Raw genomic sequence first — 15,015 nt, 5'->3', positions numbered from 1 at the left:
CAAAAGGTGTACCACTGAAGTGAACTCGAAAGGGCTTAGTAAACTTATCTAAGTCTCAATAAGGCCTCAAAAGATATGGCAGGCCTATCACCGGTTTGTGCCACAAAAACTGGCTAAACTACCCCAACTGGCGGGGCTGCTGGAGCCTGATTCTGGGGAGCCATCTGCTCTAGAGCGGGGGTTGTGGGAGTTTGTGCTCCTCCCCCAGCCTGTGAGATGGCTGGTGCCATTGAAAATTTACTATTTCTGGGCCACGCCCTCCATAAGACTCACCAATCGGACTAGAGCGTCCTGAAGTACTGGAGTGGCTATGAATCTTTTCGGGACCTGAACTGGTCTAACTGGTACATCCTGAACTGGAACCTCTTCCTGAAGGTCTACCTGAGGTTCTACAATAGGTGCAACTGCTCGAGCTCTTTACTGAGCTCTACCTCGGCCTCGACCTCTACCCTTGACCATAGTTGCCACCAGGGGTTCTGGTCCCTGTCCATCGATAGAGGTATTAGGTGTTCTCACCATCTGCTATAGAATAAGAGTAAAATGGTTCAATCATTGATGATAGAATAAAATCGCACGGCAGAATAAGAAAGAAGTGATATTGTTCCTAAACTTCATAGCCTCTGAGAGATAAGTACAGACGTCTCTGTACCGATCCTTCAGACTCTACTAAGCTTGCTAATGACTCGTGAGACCTATGTAACCTAGTGCTCTGATACCAACTGTCACGACCCGAAATTCCCACCTTCGGACCGTGATGGCGCCTAACATTTCACTTGCTAGGCAAGCTAACGTTAGAATAATATTAACCAATTTTAAACAATCTTTAAATTTATTAATATCAAAGAACGATTTCGAAAGTAAAGTCTGAAATATTGTAAATAATCCATAAAAAAACAACGGTGTCTAAAATACCATCCCAGAATTTGGTGTCACAAGTGCACGAGCTTCTAGAATAATACAAATAAAGGTCTGAATAAAATAAAGTTGTCTGGAAACAAACACACAGCTAAAGTAAAGTAGACGGGGACTTCAGAACTGCGAACGTCGTACAGTTATACCTCAAGTCTCCTCTGAGTGGCTGAAATCCGAGCGAGTCTATGGTACGCCGCTGGGACCAACTCCAAAATCTGCACAAGAAGTGCAGAGTGTAGTATCAGTACAATCGACCCCATGTACTAGTAAGTGCTGAGCCTAACCTCGACGAAGTAGTGATGAGGCTAAGGCGGGTCACTTACATTACCTGTACGCAATATTAGTAACAACAACAATAATAGAAATAAATCACGTAACTCATTTATAATAATTGAAGCCAACTCAGCAGTCATAACCAATTATCATTTTCATCAATTCTGTTGCAGCGTGCAACCCGCTCTCACAATATATTCACATTCAATTCTGTTGCGGCGTGCAACTCGCTCCTCCAATATATTCATTTTAATCAAGTCTGCTGCGGCGTGCAACCCGATCCCCCAATACATAAATATGTATGTTGACTTTTAAATAAGTCTGTTGCGGCGTGCAACCCGATCCTCCAATATGGACTTTTTAATAAGTTTGTTGTGGCGTGCAACCCGATCCTCCAATATATTCATTATAATTAATTCTGTTGCGGCGTGCAACCCGATTCTCCAAAATATTCATTATAATCAATTTTATTGCGGCGTGCAACCCGCTCCTCCAATATATTCATTTACCAATTCTTATAGAAGAAATTTCCCCAATAAATGCAACAATTAATATAAAATTATAAGACAACAAGCATACAATAATTATGAAACAAAAAAAGGCAAATAGCAAATTATTATGGAAATCAGAGAGAAAATATGCAGTTTAATATTTAATATGCTAAATGTCAAATAACAATTAAGGCACATAATTCAAATAGCATGTAACAATTAATGCAGGAATTCAAGAATTAATATTTGACAAAGAATAGGAGAGAAACAATTATTATAATAATTAATTCATGATTTAAAATAATTTATGATTTTTCAAGTAAGCAGGCAAACAATTTATTTGACGACGTATAGACACTCGTCACCTCGCCTATACGTCGTTCACATGCAATTCGCATAACAAATAATTTAAGGGTTCTATTCCCTCTAGTCAAGGTTAACCACAACACTTACCTTGCTTTGCAAATTCCAATCAATTACTCTACTACAACTTTTCCTTTTAAATTTGTCTCCAAAAGCTTTAAATCTATTCACAAACAATTCGATATACTCAATACGAATCATAGGAATTAATTCCATATGAATTTACTAATTTTTTGGATAAAAATCCGAAATTCATTTAAATATTCGACAGTGGGACCCATATCTCAAATCTCGAAAAAAAACATACGAAATCTGAATACCCATTCTGAGACGAGTCCACCCATACAAAAATTATCCAATTCCGATGTCAAATGGACCTTCAAATCTAAATTTTTCGTTTTTGAAAGATTTTAGAAAAATCTGATTTTTCTTCCCTAAATCACGGATTCATCATGTAAATGAGTATGGAATTATGAAATATAATCAATATAGGATAAGGAACACTTACCCCAATGTTTTTCCTTGAAAATCGCCCAAAACTCGCCTTACCCGAGCTCAAAAATTGAAAAGAGTTGAAAATGGGTCGAAACTCCATTCCCAAAACTTAAGTTCTGTTTCTGCGATTTTTACCCTTCGCGAACGCGGTCAGTGCCTCGCATTCGCGAAGCACAAATTCCTACTGCCCAATTTTACTCTTCGTGAATGCGAGGGCTACTTCGCGAATGTGAAGCTTACCTGGCTTGGCCTTCGCGAAAGCGAGATGCCCTTCATGAACTCGAAGGCAATTGTCCTGAGCCCCTTTCCCTTCGCGAACGCGAGGCTTCGATCGCGAAGCTTCGCACCTCAAGCCTTCGCGAACGCATTCACTCTGTCGCGAACGTGAAGCACAAAATGTGCCAGCCCTAATTTTCTCTTCGCGAACGCGAGACTCCCCTCGCGAACGCGAAGAAGGAAACCAAAAGCATGTTTCTACGGTTTCCTCAAGTCCAAAAATGATCCGTTAACCACCCGAAACCAAGCTGAGCCCTCGGGGCTCCAAACCAAACATGCACCCAAGTCCTAAAACATCATACGAACTTGCTCGCTCGATCAAATCACCAAAATAACACCAAGAACTATGAATCGGACACCAAATCAAATGAAATTTTTAAGAAAACTTTAAAACTTATATTTTTACAACCGGACGTCCGAATCACGTCAAATCAACTACAGAGTTTATCCAATTTCGGCAGACAAGTCATAAATATTATAGTGCACCTATACCAGACTCCGGAATCAAAATACGGACCCGAGGTCAATAAATCCAACATCAGTAATTTCTTAAAAATCATTAAGCTTTCAAGTTTTTAATTTTTCATCAAAATTCCATATCTCGGGCTAGGGACCTCGGAATTCGATTTCGAGCATACGCCCAAGTCCCAAATCACGATACGGACCAATCGGAATTATCAAAACACTGATTCGGGTCCGTTTGCTCAAAATGTTGACCAAAGTCACTCAGTTGAGTTTTAAAGCTCTATTTCACATTTTAATCCATTTTTTACATAAAAACTTTCTGGAAAATTGTACGGACTGCGCACAGAAGTCGAAGAATGATACATGGTGATTTTCGAGGTCTTAGAATCCAGAATTACTTATTAAATTTAAAGATGATATTTTGGGTCATCACAGACTTTAGCATAGTTCCTGAGTATGTTTGGTACATTAACTTAGGCAGGATTGATCTCTGTTTCACCAAATATTTCGTAGATTGGGGGAGTAGCTCAAGCTCCTACCACAACTCCCGAGCAGCAGGTTCACGTTGGTCAGGTTCCAAGTGTAGTGTCGGTACAACCTGTTATTCCGATTCGGCCTGAGGTCAGGCCAGAGGCATCAGAAGAAGAACAAAAGAGACTTGAAAGGTTTAAGAGGTATAGTACACGTACTTTCAGTGGCACAGCTATAGAGGATGCCCAATGATTTCTAGAAAATTGTCATCGTATTCTCCGCAACATGGGTATTGTGGAAATGAGCGTAGTTGCCTTTACAACAATTCAACTGTCAGGCGCAGCGTATCAATGGTGGCAAATCAATGAAGAAGGTAAACCAGCCGATGCAACACCACCAACTTGGGCTCAATTTTCAAAAATGTTCTTGAAAGCATTTGTTTCCCCAGACTCTCCGAGATGCGTGGCGCACAGAGTTTGAACGGTTGCGTCAGGGCACTATGACAGTGTCAGAATATGCTATAAGGTTTAGTGAGTTAGCCCGTCTTGCACCTATCTTGCTTCCTACAGTCAGAGAATGGGTCCGCAGATTCATTGAGGGGCTCGATTATGATTAAAATATGCATGGCTCGAGAGTTGCAAATTGATACTCTATTTCAGCAAGTAGTGGAGATTGCAAGGAAGATTGAGGGTGTTTTAAGCGAGGAAAGGGAGTCTAAGGAGGCCAAAAGTTCATTACTTGGAGTGCTCCAGTAAGTTCTTATAGTGCACCACCGACACGAGATTATTACAATGGTTATTCCAGTTATCCGGCACAGACTCAGTATGAGCAGCCGCGACCTCAGAGGGGCTATTATGAGTGTGGTGACACTAGGCACATTATGAAAGATTGTCCCAGACTTGGGAGGGGTGAATTTTATCAGAACACTCAGACTATGGGCCCCAGTGCAGCTACTACCTCACGTGCATAGCCAGTTAGGGGTGGAGGATAGACGGGTAGAGGGCACCTAAGAGGTGGAGGCCCGATCCGTTGATATAATCGTTATGATTTGACTGAGGCCGATACACCAGATGGTGTCGTTACAGGTACGATCCAAATTTGTTATAAAAGAATATTTTCCCTTAATTTGATTCGGATCTGAATATTGAGGTGAGACCTCCTATTATGCCCCGCTTACGGGTGAGCTTCATAATTTTGTGACCCACTTATTATTTATCCCTGTTGGGAGATTTGAAGATGTGAGCCCGTGTCTGTCATTTTTATTCTTGGGCACCATTGAGGGCTATAAGTCCAAAAATAATTTTTATTATTCATTACAGTAGGTTTGATGTGTTTCGGAATAATTGATTCTAATTTTATGAACTATATGCCCTACCGGTATGAGGGTTTATTATGTGTTGTGAAAATTGTTTACGGAATTTATTGAAAAGAAGAAAGAAAGGAAATTGAAAATTTCATTTGGCACAATGTGCAAAATACTTGTGATTCAGACTTGAGGACGAGATCCTCGCATTTTTATATGATGTGAAATACTTAAACTGGGCTACAAGCCGCAGTGGAGGTTATATAAGGACGATTTCCTTGTGGTGAAATATTTATGAGTTTAAATTCTCCCTTTGTGAAGTTTAATTTGTACTATAGTACTAATAGGGAGTTATGCCCGATAGGCTTATGTTATAATTCCTTTATGTGATTATGTGCCATAATATTGCTGTAATTATTGAGTTTTAGCCTACGAGGTGAGTGCCCAGGTGGCGTTAAATGTGACCCGTTAAGTCGGGTAAATAGTTATGAGGTCTTCATGCCTCACATTTTGCTATCAGTGTTGTGAAAACTCGAAATGGGGTTTTGGTTAATATGAGGTTAATTGGCGATTTTGTAATCGTTTATGAACAACTATTAATACCAGAGATGTGGTGGTGGACATACATATGATGTGCTTCATGTCCTGATATCATTATGATAATGCAGTGCTTGTAATGCTGAGATTAGTATTATTGATATATACATTGTGGTATTTTGTTGGGTTGTGATGTGTTGTTAGGAGTTGTTTTGGTGTTACTCTGGCATGTGGATAGGCCCAATTACAGGGGAGACTCTGTCAAAATTTCTGAAAAATTTGGGAGTTAGTAAAATTTGGGGGATTGAGATTTGCAAAAGAAGAGATAAGTTATGTTATGTGTTTGAGGGCGAATGATCCTAAGAGGGGGAGAATGTAACACCCCAGAAAAATTTTCAAGTACTTCAACACTATCAAGAAAGTTGATGTGTGCGCAGGCACGAGTTGCTATAGCCAGTTGAGACTAAAATCGTGCGTTGTTGTAAAAATCAGGCCTTTTGAAAATGTTTAGAGTGTAAGAAATTAGTCTTAAAGTTCACAAATATGGATAAAAAAAAATCTCAAATGAGACAGTGTTGTCGGGCTTATCTCAAATGCAGTAACGTGGGATCAACCTTGAGTATATGTGTAAAAGTAAAATTATCAATTTGGTAACCTTAGAATAATTCTTAGCACGTTCGAGGACGAACGTTTGTTTAAGAGGTGTAGAATGTAACGACTCGACTTGTCATTTTAAGAATTAACGCCCCGTTCAGTAACTTAAGGTCTCGAGCAGCTTCACAATATGTATTATGACCCGCGGGTGTGGTTGAGTTTGATTTACTAAAGATTCGGAATGAAATTAAAAGAACAATCCTTATTTAGAAGCTTAAATAGAAAGAGTTGACCGGAGAGTTGACTTTTGAGCAAACGACTCCAGAATGGAATTTTGATGATGTCAATAGCTTCATATGATGATTATGGACTTAGGAGCGTGTCCGAAAAATTATTTGGAAGTCTGTAGTGGAATTGGGCTTGAAATGGCGAAAGATGAATTTTTGTGAAGTTTGACCGAGGGGTTGACTTTTTGATATCGGGGCTGGAATATGATTCTGGAAATTGGAATAGCTTCGTTATGTCAATTATTACTTGTGTGCAAAATTTGAAGTCATTGCGGATTGATTTGATGTATTTCTGCACAAGATATAGAATTTGAAATTTCAGAGTTCGTTAGGCTTAAATTGGGGTATGATTCGTGGTTTTAGAGTTGTTTGAGGTGATTTGAAGGTTTGACTAAGTTCGTATGATGTTTTGGGACTTGATGGTATGTTTGGTTGAGGTCCCGGGGGGCTCGGGTGAGTTCCGGGATGGTTTCGAATCATTTTTCCTTGTTTTGCAACTGCTGGAACTGCTATCTGGTATTGTTCTTTGCGAACGCGAAGGGTCTCACGCGTTCGCGAAGAAGGATTTTGGACGGCTGGGATTTTTCCCATCGCGAACGCGAAGAAGGGAGTTGAGGAAAGCCTACGCGAACGTGAGTAGGTAGACGCGAACGCGAAGAGGAAGGAGAGTTGGGGGCCTGCCTGGCGTTAAACCTTCGCGAACGCGACTCGTGTCTCGCGAACGCGAAGGGCAGAGGTCGGAAGGCATCGCGAACATGATGAGGATATCGCGAACGCGGAGAAGGAATCTTGGCAACACATTTTTGTGCTTCGCGAACGCGATGAAGGCACTTTTGGAAAGAATTAAAAGTTCCAAAACGGGGGTTTTGAGTTCATAACACAAAATTAAATTGGGAGCTCGGTAGAAGGCGATTTTTGGAGAAATTCTTGCGTGGGTGCTTGGGGTAAGTGATTCTTATCCATTTTTGATTAATTTCCATGATTATGTCTTTGAATCCATCATTTAATGGGTGAATTAAGTTGCAAAATTTTTAAAACCCTCTTAGTTTAAATTTAAGATTTGGAGGTCGAGTTGTTATTGGAATTCGATAAAATTGGTATGGTTGAACTCGTATCGGAATGGGTATTCAGATTTCGTAAAAATTATGTCGGGTTCTGAGAGGCGGGTCACGCGTTGACTTTTGTTGACTTTTTGAAATAAAATTTTAAGTCGACGTATTATTATCCAGAATTGTTTCCGATGAATTTTAATGAAGTTGTACAATTAATTTGGATAGATTTGAGCTGTCCGAATGTCAATTCAAGCAAGAAACCGATTTTGGAAAATCGGCATAACTTCAAAAAGGCAAGTGTGTTGCCTAACCTCGAGTGGGGGAATTACCCCTTAGGCATCGAGTTTTATGTGCCATTTGTGAAATATGAAAAGCCGTGTACGCGAGGTGACGAGTACGTACTCGGGCTTATATGTGCAAAATTTGTTGAGTCAAAGTCCTGAGCATATTATGTAGTAAATTGGATCATTGTTGACATATATTTAATCATCGGTTTGCCATGCCTCAAATCACATTTATTGAATTTGTGTTTATATGGCAATTGATGTAATTATTACTTTTATATTTACGTGAATTCTGTGAGTTTGATGGTTGATATTTCTTGGAATTAAATTTTCATTATGAATTTTCTCTATGCAAATAATTAATTAAGCAAGCTTAAGAAGATGTGTTAATATAATTATCTAAATTTGGATTAATGAAGGATTTGCTTTATGCTGAATAGTTTCTATCTCTGTTGATTGATTTTGTGGTATTATACACATTGTGTGGAGCCTTCGGCTATTTGTTGTGAAATTAATTAATTTGGTTGTATCTTTGTAATTTGGTTATGGCCATTGGGCAAATTGTGATATGAATTGATTTTGTTATGTTGCCGTGATAATTTTTCGTGTAAATTATTGTGTTGTGTGAGTTGTTATTTTGAGAACATAAGGGTGACATTTCACTGTTGATATTATGTGGGCATAAGAATGGCATTTCACTGTTGTTATGTGTGTTAGAATATTGTCTGAGCGGAGCGATAAGAGTGGCTATAGGAGAGCTATAGGAGAGATAAGGGTGGCAATAAGAGCGATAAAGGTGGCTATTGATATTGTTAGGACGGAGGGATAATGGAGGCTATTATAGGAGTGATAAGGGTGGCTATAGGAGAGATAATGGTGGCTATTTTCGGGGATGATATGTGATGATGTGGAGTGGTTGCATTGATGATTTTATGTGATGTTGTGACTTTCTTTGTTTTTATTTTTATATCTTATGCAATTTGTCTTGTTGTTGGTAAATTGATAATAATCTGATTTATGTTGGAATTGGAAGCATGTGGCTATTGCCATGCGGATTATGAAAAGAAATGTGGGCACGAGATGCCGTGAGTAAATAATGATGATATTGACACGTAAATTGTCCGTGCAGTTGAGATATGAAATGTGAGCATGAAGTGCCGGGGAAAATATGATGGTTTTATTATTGGCACGTGAATTGTTCGTGCAGATATGATATGAAAAATGTGTACGAGGTGCCGGGGAAATATGATGATTTAATTATGGGCACGAAGTGCCGTGAAAAATATGAAAAGGGCTGAGACCCGTATTTTTATGATTATGAAATGAAGTGTCACATGGTGACTTTTAATTAAAAGAATTATATTCAAAATATTTATTTGGAAGGATTTTAATTCAAAAAGTAGTATTTGAAGGAATTGTATGTGAAAGATATTTATGGAGGAAATTATATTTGAAAACGATTTATTTAAGGAATAATATTTGAAGGATATTTATTTGAGGGAATTATATTTTAAAAGAGAGTTATTTGAAAGAATTATATGTGAAAGATAATTATTTGAAGAACTTGGTTTAATATGGTGTACTTGTATTTATTATTTGTTGAGTAATATTAATAGTGTTCTTGTTGCCATGCCGGACATATCACTGGTTGGATTGTATTATTATTATTATTATTATTATTATTATTATTATTATTATTATTATTATTATTATTATTATTATTATTATTATTATTATTATTATTATTATTATTATTATTATTATTATTATTATTATTATTATTATTATTATTATTATTATTATTATTATTATTATTATTATTATTATTATTATTATTATTATTATTATTATTATTATTATTATTATTATTATTATTATTATTATTATTTATTTATTTATTTTGTATATTATATTGCACAGGTTATTTGACTAGTGAGTGTCTTGACTGTACCTCGTATCTACTTCATTGAGGTTAGTCTTGATACTTACTGGGTATCGACCGTGGTGTACTCATACTACACTTTTGCACATTTTTGTGCAGAGCCAGGTATTGAAACTATTGGACTTGCACAGAGTTAAAGTGTGATTGCAAGGATTTAAGGTAGAGCTACTTGGTAGTCGCAATCCTTTGAAGTCTTTTCATTTTATTGTACTGTTAATTATTAATCAATCAGTATTGAGTATTCGATCCTTGAGATCATTCCATGTATTTAGTTAGAGTTCGTAACTCAGAACTACCAGTCTTGGAAGGTTGATATATTCATATTTGTTCCGCTGTTACGCTGATGGTTTAAATATATATATATATATATATATATATATATATATATATATATATATATATATGGGGCTTCAAAAATGTAATAGAAATCGGCTTACTTAGTCTTAGAGACTAAGTATCATCACGATGCCTATGGTGGAATTTTGGGTCGTGACATAAATAAATCACAATGTCTCATTCCCTTATATCACCGCGGGAGATTTCACAATTTATTTTTAAGAAAATATTTTTTCCGAAATAGCATCCCGCGTTTTAGCCACCCTTATCACACTGCATGACTTCTAGTAGTTCCCCTACTAGCCATGCATAACAAGCCACCCTTATCTCACCGCATGCGTTTCAACACCCAGACCTTATACCACCGCATGCGTATCAATATCACAATATATCACAATTTACACCTTAAGTGCCCAAATATTTCAACTTGCCAAAATAAATCGATAACATTAGTTTTTCCACAATAAAGAGCTCACGGCTCATGCCAAAATAAATCAACAATAATATTTTTCATAATAAAGAGCTCACGGCTCCATCACAATGAGTACAAAAATCTCATAAAATATTCAGCAAAAATAATATTTCACAAATTTAACACCTTGTCTAAATATCAAAATTTTAAATGTAAAATACTTCATTTTTAATAATATTTAAATTAAGAAATCCATCCTTCAAATAATGCACAGAACAAAAGAAAACAGACTTTCAACTAAACAGGTAAAACACTTAGCAGAAACAAGTCAGGCAAATTTAAAATACGAAAATATATTAATGATGATGAATATAACATAATAAAATAATTTAATTAATATGCAACAACGGTCTACACAATTTAAAGACATAATCTTCCACATTTAGCTCGTGTACACACTCGTCACCTCGTGTACACGACTTTCAGCACATTGTAATTATCACATCAATATCAATCCTAGGGGAAATTTCCCCCACACAAGGTTAGACAAGTCACTTACCTCGACTTGCTCCAATTCAATCAAGTAGTATGCCTTTTCCTCGATTTTTCGACTCCGATCGACTCGAATCTAGTCATAATTAATTCGAAACAGTCAACAAAAATTATAGAATCAATTCCATGATAAAATACTATATTTTTCAATAAAAATCCGAAATTAACTCAAAAATCGCCTGTGATGCTCATGTTTCGGAATCCGGCGAAAGTTACGAAATATGAACTCCCATTCAACCACGAGTATAACCATACCAAAATGACTAAATTCCGATAACAATTCGACCCTCAAATCCTCAAATCTATCCAAGAGGGTTATCAAATTTTTTCAACTTAAATCACCAATTAAATATTAAAAACAGTGATGGATTCGAGTAATCTAACCAAAATTGAGTTACGAACACTTACCCCGATGTTTTCTCTGAAAATCTCCCAAAAATTGCCTCTTCCCGAGCTCCAATCCGTCAAAAATGGAAATTAAACTCTCTGTCCAGACATTTACTCTACGCGATCGCGAACAATGCCATGCGATCGCGATGCACAAGATTTCCAGCTCTACGGGATCGCAAACAATGCCACGCGATCGCGATGCACAGACTGGCCCAACCTACGCGATCGCGGTTGATCTCACGCGATCGAGAAGAACAAAATCAACTTTGCCTCAACTAAGCCTACACGATCGCGTCCCAATCTTTGCAATCGCGAAGAAGGTTTGAAACACCAGTAAACAGTAGCTACCAGCAGTGCCAAAGTGAAGGAAAATAATCTGAATACCATCCGAAACACGCCTGAGCCCCTCAGGACCTCAATCAAATATACCAACAAGTCCTAATACATCATACGAACTTAGTCGAGTCTTCAAATCACATCCAACAACAATTAAAAACACGAATCACACATACATTCAAGCCTAATAAACTTTAAAACTTTTAATTTCTACAAACGACGCCGGAACCTATCAAATCAAGTCCGATTGACCTCAAATTTTGCACACAAGTCATAAATAATATAACGGAGCTATGAAAATTTTCGGAAGTGGATTCCAACCCCGATATCAAAAAGTCAACTCCCTGATCAGACTTTCAAACTTAAATTACTATTTTAGCCATTTCCAGCCTAATTTAATTACCGACTTCCAAATAAAATTCCGATGATGCTCCTAAGTCCAAAATCACCATACTGGGCTGTTGAAATCATCAAAATTCTATTCCGGGGTCATTTACACATAGGTCGATGTCACACCTCCTTTTTCCCGGTAGGATAGATATAAGGGAGTTTTTTTAATTAAAGTGACATTAATCGAAATAGTATTATTTATTTAATTTAATAGTCTCCACTTGAAATAATTTATGGTGTCCCAAGTCACCAGTTTATTTTAAATCCCAAATCGAGAAAATTTTGACTCCGTTAAAAGTCTGCGCAACCAGAAGATCGGGTAAGAAATTTCGTTAACCCGGGAGAAGGTGTTAGGCACTCCCAAATTTCATGGTTTCAGCACGGTCGCTTAATGATTTATACTTGGATCATTTTATTTAATTACTCATTTTAGGACCTATGTGTATTTTATCCTATACCGCTTTTAATTACTCGATTGTGCTAGAAGAATTATCTTAATGCGAGCTACGCGTACGTATACTCATTTAGTTTTTAATGTGTGTCAAAAATCGTGTCACGCGTACATGTACACAATTCATGATACTTAGTTTATTTAAGAAAAAAAGTTTAGGTTAAAGTCGCGCGAACGCGTACCTTGAATTTATTTAAATATCGGGATTACGTCATGCGAACATGCACGTAATCACGATAGTAGTTTAAAATTCGCGCTTAAAGTATTTCTACGAGTATTAAGGCATTTTATTTACTAAGATTGTTTGACCAAGGTCACGAGAACATGTACCTTGCTTTTGTTTTGTCATCACAACTACGTCACGCGTACGTGTACATAATTGTAATAATTAATTCAATTATGAGTACCTAAAGTTATGCTAAATACTCTATGTCATGTGGCTAAGTGTAAAGGTTCAAGGCTATGTGATATATTTGTTTGAATCAAATGGGGGCAACTTATGTATGAACTGCCAAACAGATCTATATTTAAAAGGGCTTTGGGCCTGATAAGGCTGAGTCCAAATGGACTCTGGCCCAAGATGATATTGTCCATTATCTGGACCAGCTACTGAATTAATTTGAAAAAGCATTTAGGCCTGTTTGAGTTCAATTGACGCTGGCCCAATACAATGTTATTAAACATTCGATCAATTAAACATATTTAATTCAGGAAGATTCGGGCCTAATAATGAGTCCAAATGACTCTGGCCCAATATTTTTTTGTGGACCAATAAATGAAATTATCTAAAGAAATTTGGGCCTGGTGATAATGAGTCCCAAGTGACTCTGGCCCAATTCGTATTTATTTGAACGAGTTTAATGTTTGTAATAGCAATTGCAAAATTTTCCTACTGTATATCTTTTAAAACAGAAGTTAAAAAGGAATTTTGTGATATGCATAAAATAAATTGAAATTTAGGTTGAATTTGGATAATTTCCTACTTATCGCCTAAGTCTTCATTTTCTTATTAACTTTTGTTAAAATGCTATATTTAAAACTCATTTGCATTTGAAAATTTAAAGTGTAAAGACCTTTAATCAACTCATTTTTATTTAACAGAAAATTAGAATACAATTCCATGAACCCAATTGGTTTTGGGCCTGAAAATGTATTATGGTTACTGTCAAGTTTGCTTGTAAAATCCGACTTTTTATGATTTTAAAACCTAATAGCATCAGAATTACTATATTTGATTGTTTAACGACATAATAAAACTGCTAATTAAACTAGCACATTGCATAAGAGAAAAAAAAACTAAATTATTACATCTTACTAGCACGGACAGTGATAAAAATCTGCCTATTACTATTCTAACGAATTTTCTAAAAATGCTTTTTCTTGTTCTTACTATTACATATGAACGTGCAGATTTTATAAATGTATGAAAGCTTTAAACAGATTCTATAATCTTTTTAGAACACTTTAACATTATAGCTAATATACCTTAAACAGCCTAAAATATTGTAAATAATTAACTCTTCATGAATTTACACACAATTCTTAAACATACAACTTTTACTAACAACGATTTATGTAATAACTTAACTTAAGCATAAAGTCATATTCAAACCAACCACAAACTTCAATAAACAGTAAAAAAATCATGATAAAACAGAATGAAACTTTACATTTGTTAAGAGAGTACCTTGATAGCAGCAAATAAACAGACATCTAAAAGAAAATAAATCTCTGAACTTGAGTAAAACAGCAACAATGAAACCCAGCAGAATAAGAAAGATGACCAGATTTTAAAATAGGAAAGGAATGTATTTTTTGATTCTGAAAGATCAAAGTTGATTTTCAGAAGTTTTTCTTTTGAAAGAGAGCTAAATCTTAAGGCAGTCTAAAAATATTTCTGTGTGTTGTAAGTGTGTATAGCAATTTCAGTATGTATTCATGTGTAAGTAAAATGTGGATTTTTTCAGCTCTGTAAAGGTGTATATTGTCTGCTCTTATAATGAAAATGGAAGAGTGTATTTATAGAGTAAAGGAGTGAAAAGGGATAAGAATTAGGGTACAAAAGAATCTGCCAGAATTCCTTATAAATTAGGGAAATGACATCTTTCTTAACAGAAATGGACATCTGTCCAATTTCTAGTACCTTCCTTATCTCAGAAAATGGACAAGTGTCCAATTTCTGGATATTATCCCTATTTTCCTACTCAGTATTGGGACAGTTGTCCATATTCTAAAAGTTTCTAGTATTTTCTGAATAATTTCCAGAATTAAAATTCCAAAACTGACCCTTAAGGGTCTTGGAATTACCTCAGAACCAAGTTGGTTCTGGGCCTGAGTCAGGTGACTCTTGGCCTAAGGACTTGGGCTCTTAAGCTTTTTAACAAAGCTATAGGCATGTCTATT

The 15,015-nt window shown here is 36.4% G+C and overlaps 1 long non-coding RNA gene across 1 annotated transcript; it reads right to left on the bottom strand.

The window, feature by feature from the left end:
* Positions 1-859: 859 nt before the first annotated feature.
* On the bottom strand, positions 860-14,583 carry LOC142178571 (uncharacterized). The gene is made up of 4 exons (XR_012706825.1): positions 14,300-14,583; positions 11,454-11,873; positions 11,053-11,121; positions 860-1,127 (listed from the first exon to the last, which is right to left on the bottom strand). It is a non-coding gene; the product is annotated as an uncharacterized LOC142178571 (long non-coding RNA).
* Positions 14,584-15,015: the final 432 nt, after the last annotated feature.

This window comes from Nicotiana tabacum, chromosome 24, assembly GCF_000715075.1.
Source record: "Nicotiana tabacum cultivar K326 chromosome 24, ASM71507v2, whole genome shotgun sequence".
NCBI lineage: Eukaryota > Viridiplantae > Streptophyta > Magnoliopsida > Solanales > Solanaceae > Nicotiana > Nicotiana tabacum.
This window is presented reverse-complemented; position numbering and strand designations above follow the sequence as displayed.